This window comes from Mirounga angustirostris, unplaced genomic scaffold (genome assembly GCF_029215605.1).
Source record: "Mirounga angustirostris isolate CCGP_5_RB_7025 unplaced genomic scaffold, mMirAng1.0.hap1 SCAF_3, whole genome shotgun sequence".
Classification (NCBI taxonomy): Eukaryota; Metazoa; Chordata; class Mammalia; order Carnivora; family Phocidae; genus Mirounga; species Mirounga angustirostris.
This window is the reverse complement of record NW_026991711.1, coordinates 107,716,888-107,738,224: the sequence shown is the minus strand read 5'-3', so window position 1 is coordinate 107,738,224 and position 21,337 is coordinate 107,716,888. Positions and strand designations below refer to the sequence as shown.

Here is a 21,337-nt window from a genome sequence, read left to right as displayed (position 1 = left end):
TGTGGTACTTTATCAAATGAGCATATCATAATTTCTCTAAATATCCTATATAATTGGGCATTTCAGATATTACCAATTTTCACAAGTATAAATACAGGTCTTTCCTTAGAGTGGATGACTAATGGAGCAATCACTAGATTTCAGGGACATACTAACAAATAAAATAAATAGGGCAACATTTTTTCCAACTTTATTCAATAACCTCAAAGCTTTAGACTTTGTTTATATCATTTATGAATTTAAATTGAGAGCTTTGATATTCATTTTTTTTTAAGATTTTATTTATTTATTTGACAGAGAGAGACACAGCGAGAGAGGGAACACAAGCAGGGGGAGTGGGAGAGGGAGAAGCAGGCTCCCCACAGAGCAGGGAGCCCGATGCGGGGCTCGATCCCAGGACCCTGGGATCTTGACCTAAGCCAAAGGCAGACGCATAACGACTGAGCCACCCAGGTGCCCAAGAGAGCTTTGGTATTCATTTTTAAAACCTTGATTTTGGGGCGCCTCTGTGGCTCAGTTAAGTGTCTTGCCTTTGGCTCCCATCATGATCTAGGGTCCTGGGATTGAGCCCCATGTCAGATTCCCTGCTCAGTTGGATGTCTGTCTGCTTCTCCCTCCCCCTCTGCCCCTCCCTCGACCCCACTCCCCACTTGTGTTCTCTCTTGTGCATGCTCTCTCTCTTGCAAATAAAATCTTTTTGAAAAATCTTGATTTCAAGAATAGTTTTTGAAACGTGTATCAAGTTTTGTAACACCATCTTCAATAATTTTTGAACATGTTTAACTAGTTTCAGTAATATCATAAAATAGGTTATATCTGTTTTCTTTCATTGTGTAGTAACTCAGATGGATTTATTTTTTAGATGGACCATCATGAGTCTTCAACAAACTATTTTTTTTTTAAGATTTTATTTATTTATTTGACAGAGAGAGATACAGCAAGAGAGGGAACACAAGCAGGGGGAGTGGGAGAGGGAGAAGCAGGCTTCCCGCGGAGCAGGGAGCCCGATGCGGGGCTCGATCCCAGGACCCTGGGATCATGACCTGAGCCGAAGGCAGATGCTTAACGACTGAGCCACCCAGGCGCCCCATTCAACAAACTATTTTTAAAACAGTACTTGAACAGTTTATTTCTATTCCTACGTTTGTGATAATATTGTTAAGTTTCTTTTGTACCTGAAAGGAAACCTGCCTGATTTGTTTTCTAATATTTTTCTCCCTGAACTCTGTTTATAACGCTCCATTTTCTTCTAAATTTTTTTGCAATAGAGGTGTGTGAACTCAGTGTGAATTTTGTTCCTTTGTTTGACGTGTGTTTGTTTTTTCCAACACCACCAAGCAGTTCTCCCATTTTCAGAAGGCATTGAGTATACTATGAATTTAATATAATTCTGACCCTATCTACCTGAAGATAGCATCAGATCCCACAGATTAAGGGTTTAGTCTCCCAAGACTGCCCCCACTTCAGACACCAGCTGTAGTCCCATTTGTGCTTCTGACAGACTGGCTGTAAACCAGAGGTTCCCATGACCCTTTCCTCTGGTTTGATTAATTTGTTTGAGTGGCTCAGAAAACTCAGAAATATTTACTTACATTCACCAGTTTATTGTAATGGATATTATAAAGGGTGCAGATGAACAACCAGATGAAGAGGTACATAGGGCGAGGTCTAGAATTGTCCCAAAGGCAGTAGCTTCTGTTCCCATGAAACTGGAGTGTACCATCCTCCCAGCATGGGTGTGCATTTACCAACTCAGAAACCCATCAAATATCCTTGTTCGGGAGTTTCTACAGAGCTTAATCTGCAGGTTCCCGAGATCCTTTTCCTCTTCACAGATTTAGTGGGTGGAGCTGAAAGTTCCAAGTTTCTAATCACTAGTTTGGTAACCTGTCCCATCCTAAGACTATCCAGAGGTCCCACCTTGTCACCTCATTAGCATGAACTCAGGTGTGCTCAAAAGGAGCTTTTTATGAATATTTAAAGACTATCACTTAGGAAATTCTCAGAATTTTAGGAGCTTTGTGCCGGGAACTATGGACAAAAGCCAAATATATTCCTTATTGTAACCCACTTTGTATATAATTTTATATTCCTATCTTGAAGTTCATGTGAATATGGTCATGAATGTGAAAATTGTCCAGAATAAGTCTAAATGGGTCTCTCTCACTAATTTTTCCCTGTGTTTTTTCTTCATGTGCAGTGTTTTCATTAGTTATGTAGTCAAAAATTTTATCTTTGATTACTGCTTTTGTTCCAGGTTTTTTAGTCATTTTATAGCTCAGTAGCATCTAAGTCTCCTCCATACCTTTTGAATGTTTACTTATATTTATCTCTACAAATTTATCTGGGAGAGTGTCTCAAATCCTTCTCATCAGTAATTCAGTGTTTGAAAATGGCAATTGTGTTCTTTATTGTGCCAATTGTACATTTTAATTTTGTCTTTGCCTTATTGGATTTCCTATAATCTTTCCTTATCTCAAGTGTTTCCTTTTTATCTCAGTCCCTTGCTTTTTATTAGCATTTTCTTTTCTTTTGACTTTCTGCTACTCCTTCATAATATCTTTTTAAATTTATTTTGCATTCTATAAACTTTAGATATCAGGTCGTTTTCTAATATGTTCTTCTGTTACTACCCATATTCAGAAGCATATTATTTCCTAAGCCTTTGGATGAAATTCATTTTCCCTTTTTCTGAAGATACTATACATTAGAATTATGTTTTCTATTTTTCAATTGTTTTTCTATATCTTCTTCTTCTTTTTTTTTTTTTTTTTTAAGTAGGCTCCACTCCCACCATGGAGCCCAACACAGGGCTTGAACTCACGACTCTGAGATTAAAACCTGAACTGAGATTGAGAGTCAAACGCTTATCTGACTGAGCCACCTTCATGCCCCTATGTCTTTTTTTTTTTTTTTAATAAGCTCTACACCCAGTGTGGGGCTTGAACTCATGATCCTGAGATCAAGAGTCTCATGCTCTACTGTCTGAACCAGTCAGGCACCCCTTTCAACTTTTTTCTACCTTAGAAGGCAAACTTGTTAGATAATAATCATCATGTATGTTTTGCCTTTGATTCTACTCATGACTTTCTTAAACCTTCAGCTCAAAAGCAGAGTGATATACATGTCCCTTAACCTGATTCTCCGTGTCTATGAATCTTTCATCTACATGTTCTAGACCATGTGGTATTTTCTTCTAATCAAAATAGTTGCTTCTATGACATCTAAGCTTTGTGGAATATATGAAAAACTACAATCCCCTTCTTTCATCTCTTCCCTCTACCACATTAGCCATTTGGGGAACTGCATCTCCAAAGATAAAATGACTTCTTCCAGTTTTTATTTCCTAAATGTACTGCCAGGTTGTTCAGTTGCTTCCTGGAATGGTTGAAGAAAAATAAATATTACAGACCATAATTAGGGAAATGGGGTTAAAGTATTCTTTAAGAAGTAACACTTATACAGTAATATATGATTACTTGGTTTGCTGTTCATTTGGATTTACTATTTCTGAGGTAGGGTATAGACAATGAGGTTGTGAAAACAATACATATTAACTTCTATTTTAATATATTTACTTTATTTTCTCTGGCTAAATATCCCTGTTATTAGTTGTGTTTCTTAATCTAGGACCATTGGCCTTATAATTATAGGATATCTCTCCTTAATGTTGGGGCAAGTTTTCTAACATTACCAGAATTTAGTGGTGATGTGAATTTTCACCTTGTATTTCTTCTGAATTCTTTCCAGGTCATTTTAGTGGCGGATGCTGCATCAGAGACTTACCTCAGGAACCATTTAGGAACCATTTAAATCAAGTTCCCCAGTCTTTTATGTCCTTCAGTCAAATGGTACAATCCCTTTCCCTGGTTCACTAGTCCTGTTTAGACCTAAGGAATATATTCTTTTAATGAAATGCTCTAGTTTTATTGCCTCTAAATTGTAATACTAACAGCCCAGTCTTTAAAATGATTTACCTAAACTCTTTCTCTCTTAGTGCCAGATGAATTGCCTTCATCTCTTCTTCTGAAGTTTCTGATAAATCTCTGTCATTTATATTAGAAAACATAGAAAATGCAAAGTAGTATCCAGAAATTAAAAACAAAAAGGACTTTGTTTGCCAATAGAGTAGCATGTTAAGAATTAATATTTGCCTCCAGGAAAATGGTTTCTCCTATAAAGTTTATTTTTTTTAGTATAATATATATCTCTTTATGAGAACAGAACAAGAATTTAAAAGTTCATATTTCTCAAAAGAGAGAAATAGAAATAGAAAGTAGTTTTATTTATAAATGCAAAACAAAAATGGGCTCCACTTATATAAACGTCATGAAAGTTTATAGAATAAATTGAATGATGTGTCCTGAGATTTCTTTATTTTTCTACTACTAAGATATAGTATAAAGACATTAACACAAATATACTCCCACTTTTGTTACCAAGGTCTTACCCAGCCAGATAAAAATCCGTTTGCTTAAGGGAATTAAAAAAAATGTAATGTTGATGCCAGCTAAGCACATGTAGCTTTTGTAATTTTCTTTTTTGGTGAGCCCTAATTCTTATGATTCAGCAGACCCAGAGGATCAGGAGAAGAGGATTCAATGTGATTCTGACACTAGCATAGCAAGCATTCAAACTACTCGGTTGAAGCCAAGTATTATGGCATTAATATGTAACATAACAACAACAACAAAAATCAAGGAAGCAACCTCTCTTGCAGTGCACTCTTGTCTTTAAAAAAAAAAAATTCAATTTAATTAACATATAGTGTATTATTAGTCTCAGAGGTAATTTCGTGATTCATCAGTTTCATATAACACCCGGTGCTCATTCCATCAAGTGCCCTCCTTAAAGTCCATCACCCAGTTACCCCATCCCCCCACCCACCTCCGCTCCAGCAACCCTCAGTTTGTTTCCTATAGTTAAGAATCTCTAATGGTTTGTTTCCCTCTCTGTTTTCATCTTATTTTTCCTCCCCTTCCCCTATGTTCACCTGTTTTGTTTCTTAAATTCCACGTATTAGTGAAATCATATGGTATTTGTCTTTCTCTGGCTGACTTATTTTGCTTAGCATAATACAGTCTAGTTCCTTCCATGTCACTGCAAATAGTAAGATTTCATTCTTTTTGATGGCTGACTAATATTCCATTGTATATATATACCACATCTTCTTTATCAGTGGACATGTGGGCTCTTTCCATAGTTTGGCGCTTGTGGACATTGCTGCTAAAAACATTGGGGTGCATGTTCTCCTTCAAATCACTATGTTTGTATACTTCGTATAAATACCCAGGAGTGCAGTTGCTGGGTCATAGGGTAGCTCTATTTTTTAAATTACTTAGTTAATTAATTTATTTATTTATTTATTAGTCAGAGAGAAAGAGACCACAAGCATAGGGAAAGATAGGCAGAGAAGAAGCAGGTTCCCCGGTGATCAGGGAGCCCAATGCAGGACCTGATACCAGGACCCTGGGATCATGAACTGAGCTGAAGGCAGATGCTTGACTGACTGTGCCACTCAGGCGTCCCAGAGTAGCTCTATTTTTAACTTTTTGAGGAACCTCCATACTGTTTTCCAGAGTGGCTGCACCAGCTTGCATTCCCACCAACAGTGTAGGAGGGTTCCCCTTTCTCCACATCCCCGCCAACATCCGTTGTTTCCTGACTTGTTAATTTTAGCCATTCTGACTGGTGTGAGGTGATATCTCATTGTGGTTTTGATTTGGGTTTTGCTGATGCCGAGCAATGTTGAGCACTTTTTCATGTGTCTATTGACCATTTGGATGTCTTCTTTGGAAAAATGTCTGTTCATGTCTTCTGTCCATTTCTTGATTGGATTATTTGTTCTTTGGGTGTTGAGCTTGATAAATTATTATTTTTTTAAGTTTACTTATGACATTACTAGTCTATTTATTTATTTGTTAAGATTTTATTTATTTAATTTTGGGAGAGAGAGCACATATGCACAAAGGAGAGGTGGGGGGGATGCAGAGGGAGAAGCTGACTCCCCACTGAGCAGGGAGCCTGATGCAGGACTGGATCCCAGGATCCTAGGATCATGACCTGAGCCTATGGCAGATGCTTAACTGACTGAGCCACCCAGGCACCCTGAGATTGATAAGTTCTTGAACAAAGATCAAATTCCTGAGCTCCTGAAAGAAAGGAAGTTAGATTTTTTGGATCTTTCAACTATGGAATTAGCCCCAGCTGTTCCATTCAGTAGCATGCAGACTAGAGAGAAGTTAGAATGTGAGATTCAAGAAATATCAAAAGTTCTTTCCTTGAAAGTGCTATGGGTGGGATATAATTGCCACCACCCACATAAAGCTTGGTAGTGCTAAGGGTAAAGAATGGGGTGAAGGCCTATGACCCAGCAATTGCACTACTGGGTATTTACACCAAAGATACAAATACAGTGATCCGAAGGGGCACCTGCACCCCAATATTTATAGTAGCAATGTCTACGATAGCCAAACTATGGAAAGAGCCTAGATGTCCATCAACAGATGAGTGGATAAAGAAGATGTGGTATATAATGTGGTATACAATGGAATATTATGCAGCCATCAAAAAAAATGAAATCATGCCATTTGCAATGATGTGGATGGAACTAGGGGGTATTAGGCTAAGTGAAATAAGTCAATCTGAGAAAGACAATTATCATACGATCTCACTGATGTGTGGAATTTGAGAAACAAAACAGAGGATCATAGGGGAAGGGAGGGAAAAATGAAACAAGATGAAACCAGAGAGGGAGACAAACCATAAGAGACTCCTAATCTCAGGAAACAAACTGAGGGTTGCTGGAGTGGAGGGGGGTGGGAGGGATGGGGTGGCTGGGTGATGGACATTGGGGAGGGTGTGTGCTATGGTGAGTGCTATATGTTAATAAAAAAAGAAAGAATGGGGTGAAGGCTGTATTTCAAAGATTTAGAGAAAAAAAATTGACGGGAATTGATGGTCATTTGAATGTGGCAAGTGAAGTGAGGGAGGAGATGTAACTCTGGTTTCCACCTTGAATTAAATGGGGAAGTCACAATTGATGTAGGTAATACCAGATGAAGAACAGGCTTTGAGAACATTATCTTGAGGTTAGTGTTAGATTTGTTAAATTTGATGGACCTAGGAAATATCTATGCTGAAAATATTTAAAAAGCAGTTTAAAATATTGGCCAGAGTTCAGAAAGTGTGTTGAAAGATCAATGTTCTAGAGATATAATCTGACCAGTTTTACCTCTAAAATATATCTTGGGTCAGGCACTTTCTCCCCATCACCAGTATCCTTGTCTAGCTAATCATCAAAACTGTTATTCTGGTTGCAACTATAGACAGTCTCCAACTTCTGTCTCTAACTCTGACTCTAAATTGTGTTCCATGAAGCTGCCAGAATGATGTGCTTTAAGAATGAGATTATATCACTTCTCTGCTTAAAGGCACTAGATTGCAATTAAATAAAAATTCATACTCCTTGCTCCATCTTTTAAGACCTTGCAAAATCTGTTTCCTGGGATTTCAGATTATTCCTGTGTGATTCTTGAGACTTAAAGCTAACTAGACTTTCAGTTCTTCAAGCGGTTTTACCTCAGATTTCTCTTGTGTGATTTCCTCTGCCTGGAAAGTTATTTTCCAGTATGTTACCCCTAAATCCTACCCCACTCTCTGTGCTTACCCATGTCAATATTTTTCTTATCCTTCATTTCTCAGTTTAAACATTACTTCCAGAGAATGATCTGATCGCCCCAACCCCTCACATTCTTCACCCTATTCCACAACTCAGCACTGTATTTTCTTGATACTTGGCAAAATGTATAAATTTTTTTAAAAAATTGATTTTCTTATTTGGGTCTAACTTGTCCCCTAGACTGTGTGGTTGATGAGAGCAGGGACCACCACTGATTTGTCCCAGCATACATATAAACCAAACGCCCATACTCTCCTGTTGCCCAGGACTGTTCCATTTTGTGCCTGCTGACCTGACATGCTTGTTACCAACACCTTCTTACTTGTTATCAACACCTATTACACTCTCACAAGTGTCAATCACATGCCAGCTCATCATGTATACTAGACACTCAATAAATATTTGTTAAGTAAGTGAATAAATGGGAGGTTCTGCCACATATGTTTAAAAAAAGTATAGAGAAAGGAGGAGAATTTGAAGTGCAATACTATAGCTTACTGACAATATAAAATATGAAGAGTAGAAGAAGCTATTTAAGACTCTTGGAAAGTGTGAATGTTTGTAAATGTGTTTTGTGAGTGTAGCAATATTAATTCTTTAAGAATTCATTAAACCTGTAGATGGAATGGTACAGGAAGGTCTCTAAAATTACAGTCTCTCAAAATATAGTTTTAATTCTATTTAGTTTGCCACTGGTAACTAAATGTTATATCTTAAAACATTTTTTTTATTGTTAAAAGATTTGTTTGTGTCTAGCTAGCTTTTCTTCTCTGGAAACTAAGGTCACTAATGTTCTACTAGTTGGTAGATGGTAATTGGAAATGGAGAAGAAACTAAATCCCTCTAATCTTCTATTTTATTTCATTTTATCGAAATCTGTAATCAAAGTAATATTTATCTTAACAGGCCCATTTTTTCATTTTCAAATCATTAGAAAATTAGTAGAAAAAATAATACTAGAAAATTAATAAATGTCATTACAGCTTTTTCTTCAGAATTATTTCTTTAAATACAGATTTTTAAGAGTCTAAAAATTCACTCAGAGTATTTAGATATTTAATATGTATGAGAGAATAGCTGGAATTTCTTTTAGATAACTTACTTTTAAATATATATCTTTTTCTCTATTTTGACATTGAGAAGTGACATTCATATTATTTTGAAATATTATTCAGTATTCTCTCAGAAAAATATGCCCACTGGTCATATAAATTTATATGAAGATAGCCTTAAAAATATATTTCTCTAAAATATTTAACATATGTAGACATTTGGATTTTAGATACTTTTTTAAAGAAAACATTTGCAGGCCAAATTTTAAAAATAACTTTTCAAGCTGTTAATGAATATAACATGTTTTGACTTAAAATTTCAGAATTTTCACTCCATTTAAATGCAAAGAAAAACTAGAAAATTATTTCACTTAATTATAACACATTTTCCCATTAGTATTCAAAATATCATATTTCATTTATCCAAAGCAGATAACTGGAAAAACTCCATTTGTCTAGAAAATATCAAAAACACCAAGAAAGTAATGTTTCAATGTATATATATTTATGGTGTATATATAGAAACATACATATATACATAAACATATGTACATATGTATAGGTATGGCTGTATACTTCAAAAACAAACACACACACATACATACGCACATGTCTTTCACATACATCTATACGTACATACACATGTCTTTCACATACATTGATACGTGCACATATTTATATACATGTATGTGTGTGCTCATGCACATTTGCATTTATGTGTATATATATCCAGGAATGGTGCTGAAACATTTAATTTTGTTTCAAACAATAAACAACATAGAAAATTAAGCAACATAAATTATAAAATATAGTTACTTTGTGCTTCAGCATTAAAAGTAACGAAGTTTATGTTTTGTTAATATTAAAAAATATTAACACTAAATGTGAATAGTATTTATTGATGAGCAGGGCCAGGAATAGAGGAGGCAGCTGGATATAAGGAAGTACATGGGCTTTGGCATGAGAAAGATCTGACTTTGAATCTAGATTTTGCCATTTATGTAATCTTAGAAGTTATTTACCTCCCTGACCTTCAGTTTCTCCATCTAGTAAATTAAAAGTATATATTACATGATGTACCAACAGGAGCACTTTGTTAAACAATGCAAAATGTAATTTCTATACTCAGTGCTCAAACCTGTGGGGTTCAAATTCACTCATCATGTTCTTAAAGGATATTCACAGACCCAAGTACTTTCAGAGTAGGATTATTGGGATAGTCTCAAAAGCTTGTCCTATGAGAACTAGCAAGATTTATCCTGGGAAAAAGAAACAAGTAATGCATGAAAGCTAACTTCAAAATCTAAAGAGCTGGCATTCAGGAATACTTATTTTCTCTCGGTCTATTTGGGTAGGTGGAATTATGAAAATCGAGTTTTGAACATCATATAAAGTAAGTAGGTATCATTATATTGCAGACCCTGATGACAGACTGAATCTATTCAAACTCTAAAAATGATATAATTATAAAGAGCATAAAATACATATTACAGAAACTTTAATGTGAGTAGAAAAAAATAACAGCAACATTTCTCTAGTTTCAGGAATTAAGGCAAATGATTGAGTAATATCATTAAAAAAGTAGGAAAGTTTCGAATCAAGAAAATTGGGAAAGGGTTAATATAGAAAGAAAGAGAAGCCTTTGTTAGAGACAGTAGAAGAAAGATTGGTTATATTAAAAAATTTAACGTGGAAAGACAGGCAGTTAATAAATTTCACGTCTAATGGTAACAGTCCATTTAACCAAGGAGCAAGCTCATTATGTACCCAATGCAACATTGTGCATTTTATCTCTAGTATGCCGTTTAATATTTACAACAACAGTGTGGGATGGGCAATAATATATCATTGCCATATTGCAGATGAAAAAAACTGAGGACGAATACCCAACTTCTGCATCAACGCGGATGGGACTGGAGGAGATTATGCTAAGTGAAATAAGTCAAGCAGAGAAAGTCAATTATCATATGGTTTCACTTATTTGTGGAACATAAGGAATAACATGGAGGACATTAGGAGAAGGAAGGGAAAAACGAAGGGGGGGAAATCAGAGAGAGAGATGAACCATGAGAGACTATGGACTCTGAGAGTTTTAGAGGGGAGGAGGGGTGGGGGGGTGGATTAGCCTGGTGATGGGTATTAAGGAGGGCATGTACTGCATGGAGCACTGGGTGTTATACGAAAACAATGGATCATGGATCACCACATCAAAAACTAATGATGCATTGTATGGTGACTAACCTAACATAATAAAATTAAATTAAAAAAAAAACCTGAGGATTGAAAAAAAGAAAAAAAAAATGAGGATTAGAACAATTAAATAATTGCTTAAGGTCACACATTTGGTAGAGCAAAGATTTAGAATCAGAATCATTTTACATCAGAGTTTGAGCTTTTAACCATTATATTCTACAACTTCTATAGAGTATCAGTTTTTGTGTTTTGTTTTTTTTTTCCCTCCAACATTTCACATTGACATATAACTTCTCAAATATTTTGGCTACATATTTATGTGTACCAACAATTCAGTAAAAATCTGACAAATGTAAAAATTTCAAAAAAATTCCTTGATTAATTTTCTATCATGTGCTCGTAAATGTTCACAATTATTTTTCGCTGTTATTTTAACCTTAATGAATTAATTTTATTGGGATCTGTTAGTTTGCATGTAAATTATGTAGTGAAAATTTCATTCTTTAGTTTTTTCAGATTCTAATTGTATAGATTATAGATTGTGACATATGCATTTTCAAGTGTAGCCATTAATTTTAACAAGATCCATTTTCCCAAGTCACAAATTGCTGATCTTAATTTTATCATGAAGTCTTAATTTTTCTGTCATATTCAAATTTTACCATATAAGTTTAAGTCAGTGTCCATTTTATTTTGTTCTGATTGTGTTGCTGACATCTAATTTTTTTGAGGATCAATATTTATATTTTACAGTCTTGTTAAAAAGATATAATTCTTCAGTAAATTTTGAATCTATTATAAGATTTACTATTATGATTTTAGCCATCATCACTAGCTAATTGAATTAATCTCATGGACCTGACCTCAGAGATGTACCAGTGCCACTCAGGTAGAGAAGAGATGTGACCATGCTTCCATTCCTTCCTGGAGATTTCTGTTAGGGGGCTCTTGATAGCATCAGCTTGGAGTAAAGATCAAGTTCAGTGCTGTGGGATTTTTAGAAACAAACAACTGTGATGTCTGGATTTGGGTTGGATTTTTGTGTTGAGGGTGGGATCATGAAATGTTAAACAGGTTTTAAGCATTCACCAAAAATGTGTTTCCTGGATGGAATCTGAGATGAGAAAAATGAATTTATGCCTCCATCATTGATATTTCAATTAAAATTTTGCATTTCTAAGAGACAGATATCATTTCCAATTTTTCAGGTTAGTAACTAAGTTCTTTTTTTGTTATTGTTGTTTAGTATTTTATAACCATTAACAACTCTGCAATCCAGCTGGACTTGGAAAGGAATAAGAAAAATATGGAACCCATAGAACTGCAGCAAGAGCACAAAGATTATAGGGTATTTTGAGCAGATGGGGGTAAAGGGGTGCTCTCCTGAGCTATAAAAGGAATGGTCTAGTAGTTAAGATAAAACGCAAGTCAAATTTATCAGATTTGTCCACAGTCAGCAATGGTGATCTTCTTGCTGGTCTTGCCATTCCTGGACCCAAAGCTCTCCATTGCTTCCATAATATTCATGTTGTCTTTCACTTTGCCAAAGACCACATGCTTGCCATTCTACCATTCAATCTTGTCAGTGCAGAGGAAAAACTGGGAGCTGTCTGTGATGGGTCCAGCATTTACCATGGACAAGATGCCAGGACCCGTGTGCTTCAGGATGAAATTCCCATCAAACTTCTCCCCATAAATTGACTTGCCACCAGTGCATCATGGCGTGTGAAATCACCACCCCGAATAATCCTGTGAAAGCAGGAACCTTTAAAACCAAACCCTTCCTCCCCAGTGCTCAGAGCATGAAAGTTCTATGCTGTCTCTGGAACTTTGTCCTAAGGGCTCACTGTCCATGACTATATCGAAGAACATGGTGGGGTTGACCATGGCTGGAAGACTCAGGTGGCTCCCGGGTGGTAACATCTGTAAAGCCTGTAACTAAGTTCTGAATCAAGTCATACATCTCAAGATTACAACTGGAACTTGAAAGCAAGTTGTCTCCATGTTTAAGCTTAGGCACAATGATTAAACCCAAGTATGGATTTATGGGGAGCCAGTGTATATGAGGGTATGATTTTCTCCAGAAGTAATATTCAGTCCCACTGTTTTCAATAACCTGGTACTGTGATTAAACAGAGGCAAATGAAATAGAAAGTATAGACAAAGATTTCTCAGTTGCTAACAGAAGCATTCTGGAAATAATTCACGTTGGTTTCTATTCGTTAGAAATGAAATGATTGGCTTAAAGGGAAAATATTAAGTGGATCAATGGAGAGGTCGCAATGATACCAAAGAACGTTTTTGTTAGAAATAAATGTACAGAAAAGGTGGAAATCCAGGAGGTAATTATGAGGAAGATTTTAGGTTTAACACCTTAGACAGGAAGCACTTCATAAATTTTTCAGTGTTTTTTGTTTTAAACCAAAGAATTTTGTACTCAAATGAGAAAGCAAAGAAAAGACAAAGAATACTTACCCTGAGTGCCTGCTTTACAATCTCTGTACACACTCAAACACCTATTTCATTGTGGCAAGGAGCATGGGTCATATGTTAGATCAGAGCAGTTTGCACAATGTAGCGCTGTGTTTGATCAAAATGAAATGACTAATGCTATTATGTGTCTTTCTGAAAATAAAAAGTTAGCACAAAGGCATGATAATGGCTTTTATTTTAATAATTTTATAGTAATAATTTTATCTGTCCAATATAGGAAGTGATGAGTAAAAATGGCTGAACTCTTATACCTTCATATATGATCAGTATCCTCTTACGGGAATGAAGGTTATTGGCCTCTTAAATAACCGAGAGTGTACATTAGTGCCCTGGCACTCAGTTTTGTGACTAGATATATCATTTTAAGCTTAGATGCTTTTGAAATAAATAATAACAGAAGATCAAACAGCTGGGAAATCAGCATGCAGAGAGAAAAACAGCAAAGCTGCAAAATAAATTTATAAAAGTTACTGGAGGAACTGAGAGAAAGTTGCTGAGAAGTCCAAGATCCAATGTACTTTAGTATATATAAGCTATATAAAAAAATGTCTACAAAGTGTTCAACACTATTTTGGACATATACCTACTACTCCCACCCCTTACATTTCTCCCTGATTTTTCTCTGACATATTAGATAAAACTGTTGAGTAGAAATGATTCATAACCTCTGAGGTTACTAGGTTAGGAAAATGGGACACACAGTGTATTATATCCTAGCATGCAGTGTATCTATGAAGACTGTGTATTGAAATGGTGATCATGTACATTCAGGTTTAATAAGTAGGTATCAAAATTGTGATTTTAATGAATTTCTCCATGAGAAGATGGAATACTGGGATTACTGCATTTTACATAAAATAAAAGCACATTGTTTTCTTTTTTCATTTTAACCAAGCAGGAGGGTTTCTAAGGCCTCACTAGGTTACCTTTGTTCACATTAGCTTGCCATTGTATTTTTTAAATTCACATTTTAATGGCAGTCATATAAATAATGCAGTAACTGCCAGCAATCAGATTACTTTCTTATTCTGTCATTTAAGCATTATATATTAAAATAATAAAAACAACTTTTATACAACATGTTTTTTCTGTTCTTCAAAGCAGAATTTCTTCCACATCTTTCCTAGTGCCTTATGAAAAAGAGGTGGTCAATATATGTTTTTTGATTGTTGGAGGATATGAACAATGAAGCAGAGCCAAAGAGTAGTTTTTGTGATTTGGCCACCTTAATGGTACCAGGTATTAAGAAAAAAATGTTTGGAGAGGAAAAAGTTTGTGATATTATCTAATTATAATGCCAATATAGGGGAAAGGTAGGACATACTGGATATATATGTTTTTTTCCTCTGCTCGGGAAAAAAGGCATAGTTTTATTTATTTTATATTCAGAATTGTAAAATCCAGCTGTATTACAGGCTTAATTTAAGTCTAAAAATTATATTTATCCTTTTTGCTTAATTAAGGTAGATAACACTATATATGTACATATTTAGTCAACATAAAACACAGTTGTTAACAGCCACCTTAAGACATTTTTACAAGATGGAATATAAAATAAAAATGTTATATATATATACCAACTTGTATATATAAATTGTGAGTTAAATGTCACAAAAAGGAAATATGCCCTGAATATTCAAGAAATACTTTTAGTCCCTTCTCCATGTGAGATATACTGGTGGTGGACTTTCTTGCTCTCTGGTCTTTACCAGATACTGAAGATTCAGGTTTCTCTTCCACATTACCATAATCCTCACGATCATCCAGGACCCCATCTTTCTTAACCTAGAAGTGTCTTGGGACATTGAAGTTAGATGCCCATGTGGGCAGTTCAGATGGGACTCACCAAGATCTCAGGGTACACATTCCACTTCTCTGGGTGATGTGTGGACACCAGTCAGTAGTAGGATTAGTGGAACAGTTGAAGTAACTATTCAGTACAGGCAATATTGGATGGCAAGAGGTCTGTAGGTGTTAGCCCTGCATTCAAATGGCTCTTTGATACTGACCAGAAATGACAAAGGAAATGAGTTGAGGAGATTCTCAGTGCTGACTTTCTGGTCCATCCAGATGGACAGACCTTATCTCCGGTTCCAGAAACCTCTATGAAAGTCTAGATCACACATCTCCTTTGCTAGAATCAACAACATTTATTAGGTCATCTAGGGAGTTTAGTTAATCTACTTTTAATTATCTTCCAAATCTATTCTTCTGACATAAAGTTAATTTGCTACGTTGTCCTTGGCTCTTGATTTTTTTTTCAAATAAATGTAGTTTATCTAATTTTTTAGGTTTGACTTTTAGAAATATTATTATTATTTATTCTTTACCTTGTTCAAAAATACTTTATTGGTTAGGGCTGCCAACACAAAGGACTGCAAATCAGGAGGCTTAAACAACAGAAATTTGTTGTCTCACAGTTCTGGAGGCTGGAAGTCTAAGAGCAAGGTGTTGATAGCAAGGTAGGCTCCTTCCAAGGGCTGTGAGGGAAGGTGGTGGCTGCTCCAGGCCTCTCTTCTTGGCTGTAGATGACCATCTTCTCGTGTCTTCCCATGGTCTTCCCTCTATGCCTGTTTGATTTTTAATGTAAACTTCAACATCTATTTTTAAAGATTTTTTTTTTAATTTTTATTTATTTGAGACAGAGAGAATGAGAGAGAGAGAGCACACGAGAGGGGGGAGGGTCAGAGGCAGAAGCAGGCTCCCTGCCGAGCAGGGAGCCTGATGCGGGACTCGATCCAGGGACTCCAGGATCATGACCTGAGCCGAAGGCAGTCGCTTAACCAACTGAGCCACCCAGGCGCCCCAACATCTATTTTTAAAAGTAAAAACTAAGCATTAGTTCTTTTCTTATTGTATTTACTCATGAATAAACTGTATTTTTTTCAAGTTTTTATTGAAATTCTAGTTAGTTAACATACAGTATAATATTAGTTTCAGGTGTAAAATATAGTGATTCATCACTTAAACACCCAGTGCTCATCACAAGTGCCCTCCATAATACCCATCACCTATTTAACCTATTCCCACCCACCTCCCCTCAAGCACCCCTCAGTTTATTCTCTGGTTAAAAGTCTGTCTCCTGGTTTGCCTCTCTGTTTGTTTGTTTGTTCGTTCCCCTATGTTCATCTGTTTTGTTTCTTAAATTCCACATATAAGTGAGATCATGGTATTTGTCTTTCTCTGACTGACTTATTTTGCTTAGCATAATACACTCTAGCTATATCCACATTGCCATATCTATGTATGCCTTTGACAAAAAGAAAGATCACTTACAAGGAAGTAAAGACATATTACTATTTTACCCATAACTTCACATAGGCACCATGTTTGTGCTGGAGATTCAGTGCAGAGCAGGACACGGAAGGTCCCTGCCCTCACAGAGCTTAAAATCTAGTAAAACTGAGGACATGGACAAAGACTAAGAATAATTTTTTGTGATCCCTAAAATATTTTGAGAGAGTGAGAGAATAAAATCATCATAATGTCACCAGGTCCAGCTGTTGCATTTACCATAGAAGTTACTAGAGTTTAATGGTTATTTTGGAAAATCTTAGAAAAGTTTTATTCTGATGAGCTCATCCTTTGACAGTCAGATATTGAAAGGGTTTTATTCTCTTTTAAAGGGAATCATACAGACACCTAAGAGTAAAACCTTTTATTCTAAAAAATGTCTTTAGACTTCTGCCACAAGAAGAACTTTTTTTCATTGCCATTGCTCATTAAGGAATAAAGCTTTTGATGAACTTGTGAAATCTTGGGAAGGCTAATTTCCCTCTGTACTATCAGTCATTGTTCGAAGATTTAAATTTCATAAAAAGAACAGTCGTCTGCAAAAGTCTTTGCTACTTAGATTACAGAGTTTTAATATCCATTTGAGCACTGCAGTTTGTGGATAGCGTAGACTACAAATTATAATTTTGTCTTTTCTGTGGGATTTTACACAAAGCCTCTTGAATGGTTCAAGTTTCGCATTAAAAAGGCCTTGATAAGTGAGGATGCATGACTCTATATTTATATATTTCATTAACAAAAGGACTAGCATCAAACACAAGTTCTATCCATAACATGTGGCTGATAAGTCATGGTCAACAGAAATTAAAGATAGTGTTTTAGGAAATGTGCAGAACAGTTTTTTTTTTCATTAATTCATTATTTTATTTATTCATACAAGTAAATGCCTATAATGTGTCACTCTCTCTCTTACGGGACCTGAGAGGAAAGCAGTGCATAACTTCCTGCTTTTTTGAAGCTCACATTATAGTGCAGGAGACAGATAATAAAATGAATTAAATATATTCATCAAATAGTTACAAAATTTTTGAAGCAAAAGAAACAGGACAAAGGAACAGTCTATATATAGAAGTAAATGGTGCTATTTTAAACAGAGTGATCAGTGGAGTATTCTTTAAGGATGTAACATTTGAGTAGAAAGCTCTAGGATATGAGGAGAGCTGAGGAATGGGTGTTCCAGAGAGAGGGACAGCAAGTATAAAGGCCTTGAGGTAGAAGAAAGCTTGATAAATCAAGAAAAAGCAAGAAAGCAGGCATAGCTGGAGAGAGCACAGGGGATATAAGAGTTGATTAGGTCAGAACTGTGATTGGAGGCCACACCATCCTGGATCTTGCCACCATAGAAAGGGCTTTGGATTTATTCTAAGTAAAATTGGAAGCTTCTGTAGGGTTTGGGGAAGTATGAAATAATCTGACCTTGTTTTAGAAAGATTACTCTGTTTCCTAGAATGAAAGAAAGTAGAACTGCCATACTACTTTTAGAATTACTATAGCTCAGCGTATCACCCTGTATAAATTTAAGACTGCAGTAAGCACTGTGCGGATACTGAAATAAGAAAGCGTCTTATTTCAAATCTGCCTATCAAAATGAAGCTCATGATCTGTCAATGCTGTTTAACTGAACGAGCATGATTTATTTATGCACAGTGAGCCCAGGATATGTATTACAGCAGAAGGGCTGGAGAAAGATGCTTTAGGATCCTGCAATGTCTCCGGAATGTTCCACCATGGCTAAGATTAAAAAATGATTATTATTTTTTTAATAAATAATATTGAAGTGGCAATTTATAATATTTTCTTCTAAGACTATCTTTAGACAGCAATAAGGAATGGTCAAGAGAAATCTTAAGTTTTTTTTTTCCTTATTGGGGAAAATATTTAGATTCTGAGTGCCTGTTCAAAAGATATAGTACACTTTTACACAAAATATAAAGTATAAAAATATGAATTCATGGGGGTTAAGTCCCACTTTATCATTGAGTTACCTGACCTGTCTGTGGATTCTCATTCTTAAATTGGGGATAAGAATTCCACCTACTTACATAGTGGTTGTGACCATAAAGTGAGTTAGAACATGTTCCTCCAGGAATGCTAGCCCAAGCTTATAACCACTAGCCTTATCATAGTGCTTTACAGAGAATTAATATGATTCATTTTATAGTCTGAGTTTTGTTTTATTTATATTAGAACTTGATACACAGTAAAATAACAAACAAAGTGACAGAAAAAAAAAACTGTCTTTAAGATATTCAGGAAGGTTCTAGAGGGGAGGGGGGTGGGGGGATGGGTTAGCCTGGTGATGGGTATTAAAGAGGGCACGTACTGCATGGAGCACTGGGTGTTATACGCAAACAATGAATCATGGAACACTACGTCAAAAACTCATGATGCAATGTATGGTGATTAACATAACATAATAAAAATAAATAAATTGAAAAAAAAAGACTTTCAGGAAGATTGCCTACCAACTCTGAGATAATGTCATTACAATGCATGGCAAACTTTTGAAATCTTCTAAAATTATAAACTCATGCTCGAATTACATCACTGTATCTATGATGTAGGTGTCTGTGGTTGCACTTATGACTTCTTGTCTAGAAGAGTAATGCCAAATGCTCATGTTTTGATCATAAATGAGAATTAATTTTAAAAGGTAGGTGTTAGAGGATTTTTATAACCCACTTTTTCAGTATGGTCAACTTTTACTGGATCTTAGATTGATATATTTCTTTAGTTGGATTTTTTGAGGGTCCCAGTGTCAAAGTGTTGCTGGAATTTACACTTTTGATAAAACACCTACTGAGCCATGCCACAGCAGATGAAGGGTGAAGGTGAGATAGTGCAACAAGCTCTGTGAGGCCGGAGCTGGTGCTGGTGTCCAGGAAGGTCTATAGCAGTGACACATGTTGTCCAATCCACACCAGGTTCCCATTGATCAAGAGATGTGAAGTGATAGACAACAAATTGAGGAAGGAATTTGAGTTCAAAAATAACTTGCATGCAGAAGCAGAATTGCTTTTGGACCAAAGATACAGTTTGAAAGCAATTTGGCTTGTTTAACAGCTTACATTACCTTCTTATGTATAGAAAAATCTGAAGAAAAATCTCTATTCATACTCAAGTGCAGAATCAGAAGTTGCATACTCCCCAAACCTGCTCTTGATGTGGGCCATTGAAGGAGACTTAGAGTTATTGAAATTACCATTTATGTTGACAGAGGCATGAGGGGTGGAAGATAAACCACAGAGTTAAAGATCTCATTTCAGGCAGGGACATTCATCCATCTTGTGGTTAACAGGAATTTTTCCCCCTTTCTTTCCAGAGCATCATTTCTTTTTATCTGTTCTTAGAGCCTCAGTGCCACTGGCTGCAAAATTAACATCAGTTCTGCTCCTAGGATGATCTCTGGTCACTCTCCTATCTATTTTGCGTCTCTAAATTGGGTAGGAATTCTGTAACTTTGTATTTGTTTCTGAGGAACATTTCACTCTTTAATCCAAAGTCATTAGTAAATAAATAAAATAAGCTGTTTGTGAGCCAGATCCAAAGTTGAGTTCTTATTTTTCCACAAGACTTTTGGTTCTGTTCATTCCTTGGACTATCTTCTCAACCAAATGGCTTTAGACTTCAGCAAGCAATATCACAGTCATGTTGAGTCTTTTCCACCGAATTAGTAAAATGCTTTTCTTCCAGAATGTTGAGGAGAAGTAGGCTGTGTTTGTGGCTAATGCATTTATTTCCCAGACTTCAACGAACTTTAGCTTCTTAAACTGAATCTCATTAGAAAAATAATGTACAATGTTGTTTATTTTAGTATAGCAGTTATTTCTAATTGAACACATATTTAATGATATTTCCGGTTACTTGACTTTCTTTAGAGAACTTTATGTATAAGAGCATTATTATAAATAATGGAGGAGAATGTGGTATATTTCAAAATAAGTAGGCACGATACAGTGATTGGTATACATATACTATATATGGTTATATATATATATATATATATAACACTACATATATAACATTATATATAACACTATATTATATAACATATATATCATGGCTCCTAAAGAATAGGCATTGGGATTTATATTCTGGCTTTATTACCTTACAACATGACTTGAATATAGAAAACACTAACACATCTATAATGAGTAATTAAATGCATGAATTCATTTTCTCTCTATAAAGGAACAATATAATGGAAATTGTATTTTTTATTTCCAACAGTGACCCTCAGATTATTCTGGCCATGCTTTATGCAGCACATCTGAGAATTGTTTTCATGGGAGCATTAGCTGATGAATGTCTGCTGACCTGGAATTAATGCTTATTACTGAATTAACTGTATATTGTGTGCCATGCTACTATACATAATCAGCCAAAGACATTGATTCTTCCATGCTAAGGGTTCAAGAAGCTTTATACAAGAATCAATATCGATTTTTGCAGGTGCAATCTAGAGCAAATTTCTTGATTGTGAAAGACTATTTTTCAAAGTGGCTCACAAAGCTCCTAGTTTCTTCTAATATATTGGCTGCAATAATCTCAGCTCAGAACCAGTTATTTGCAGAATATTGGCTGCCAGAAGTTGTTGCTTCTAACAGTGGGTCTACATTGATCT

At 35.6% G+C, this 21,337-nt stretch overlaps 1 protein-coding gene and 1 pseudogene across 1 annotated transcript in view; one reads left to right on the top strand and one right to left on the bottom strand.

Moving 5' to 3' along the window:
• The window catches only part of LRP1B (LDL receptor related protein 1B), a 1,839,752-nt gene that overhangs the window by 1,437,165 nt on the left and 381,250 nt on the right, over positions 1 to 21,337 (top strand). The window lies entirely within an intron of this gene.
• Positions 12,364 to 12,813, bottom strand: LOC123838406 (peptidyl-prolyl cis-trans isomerase A-like; annotated as a pseudogene).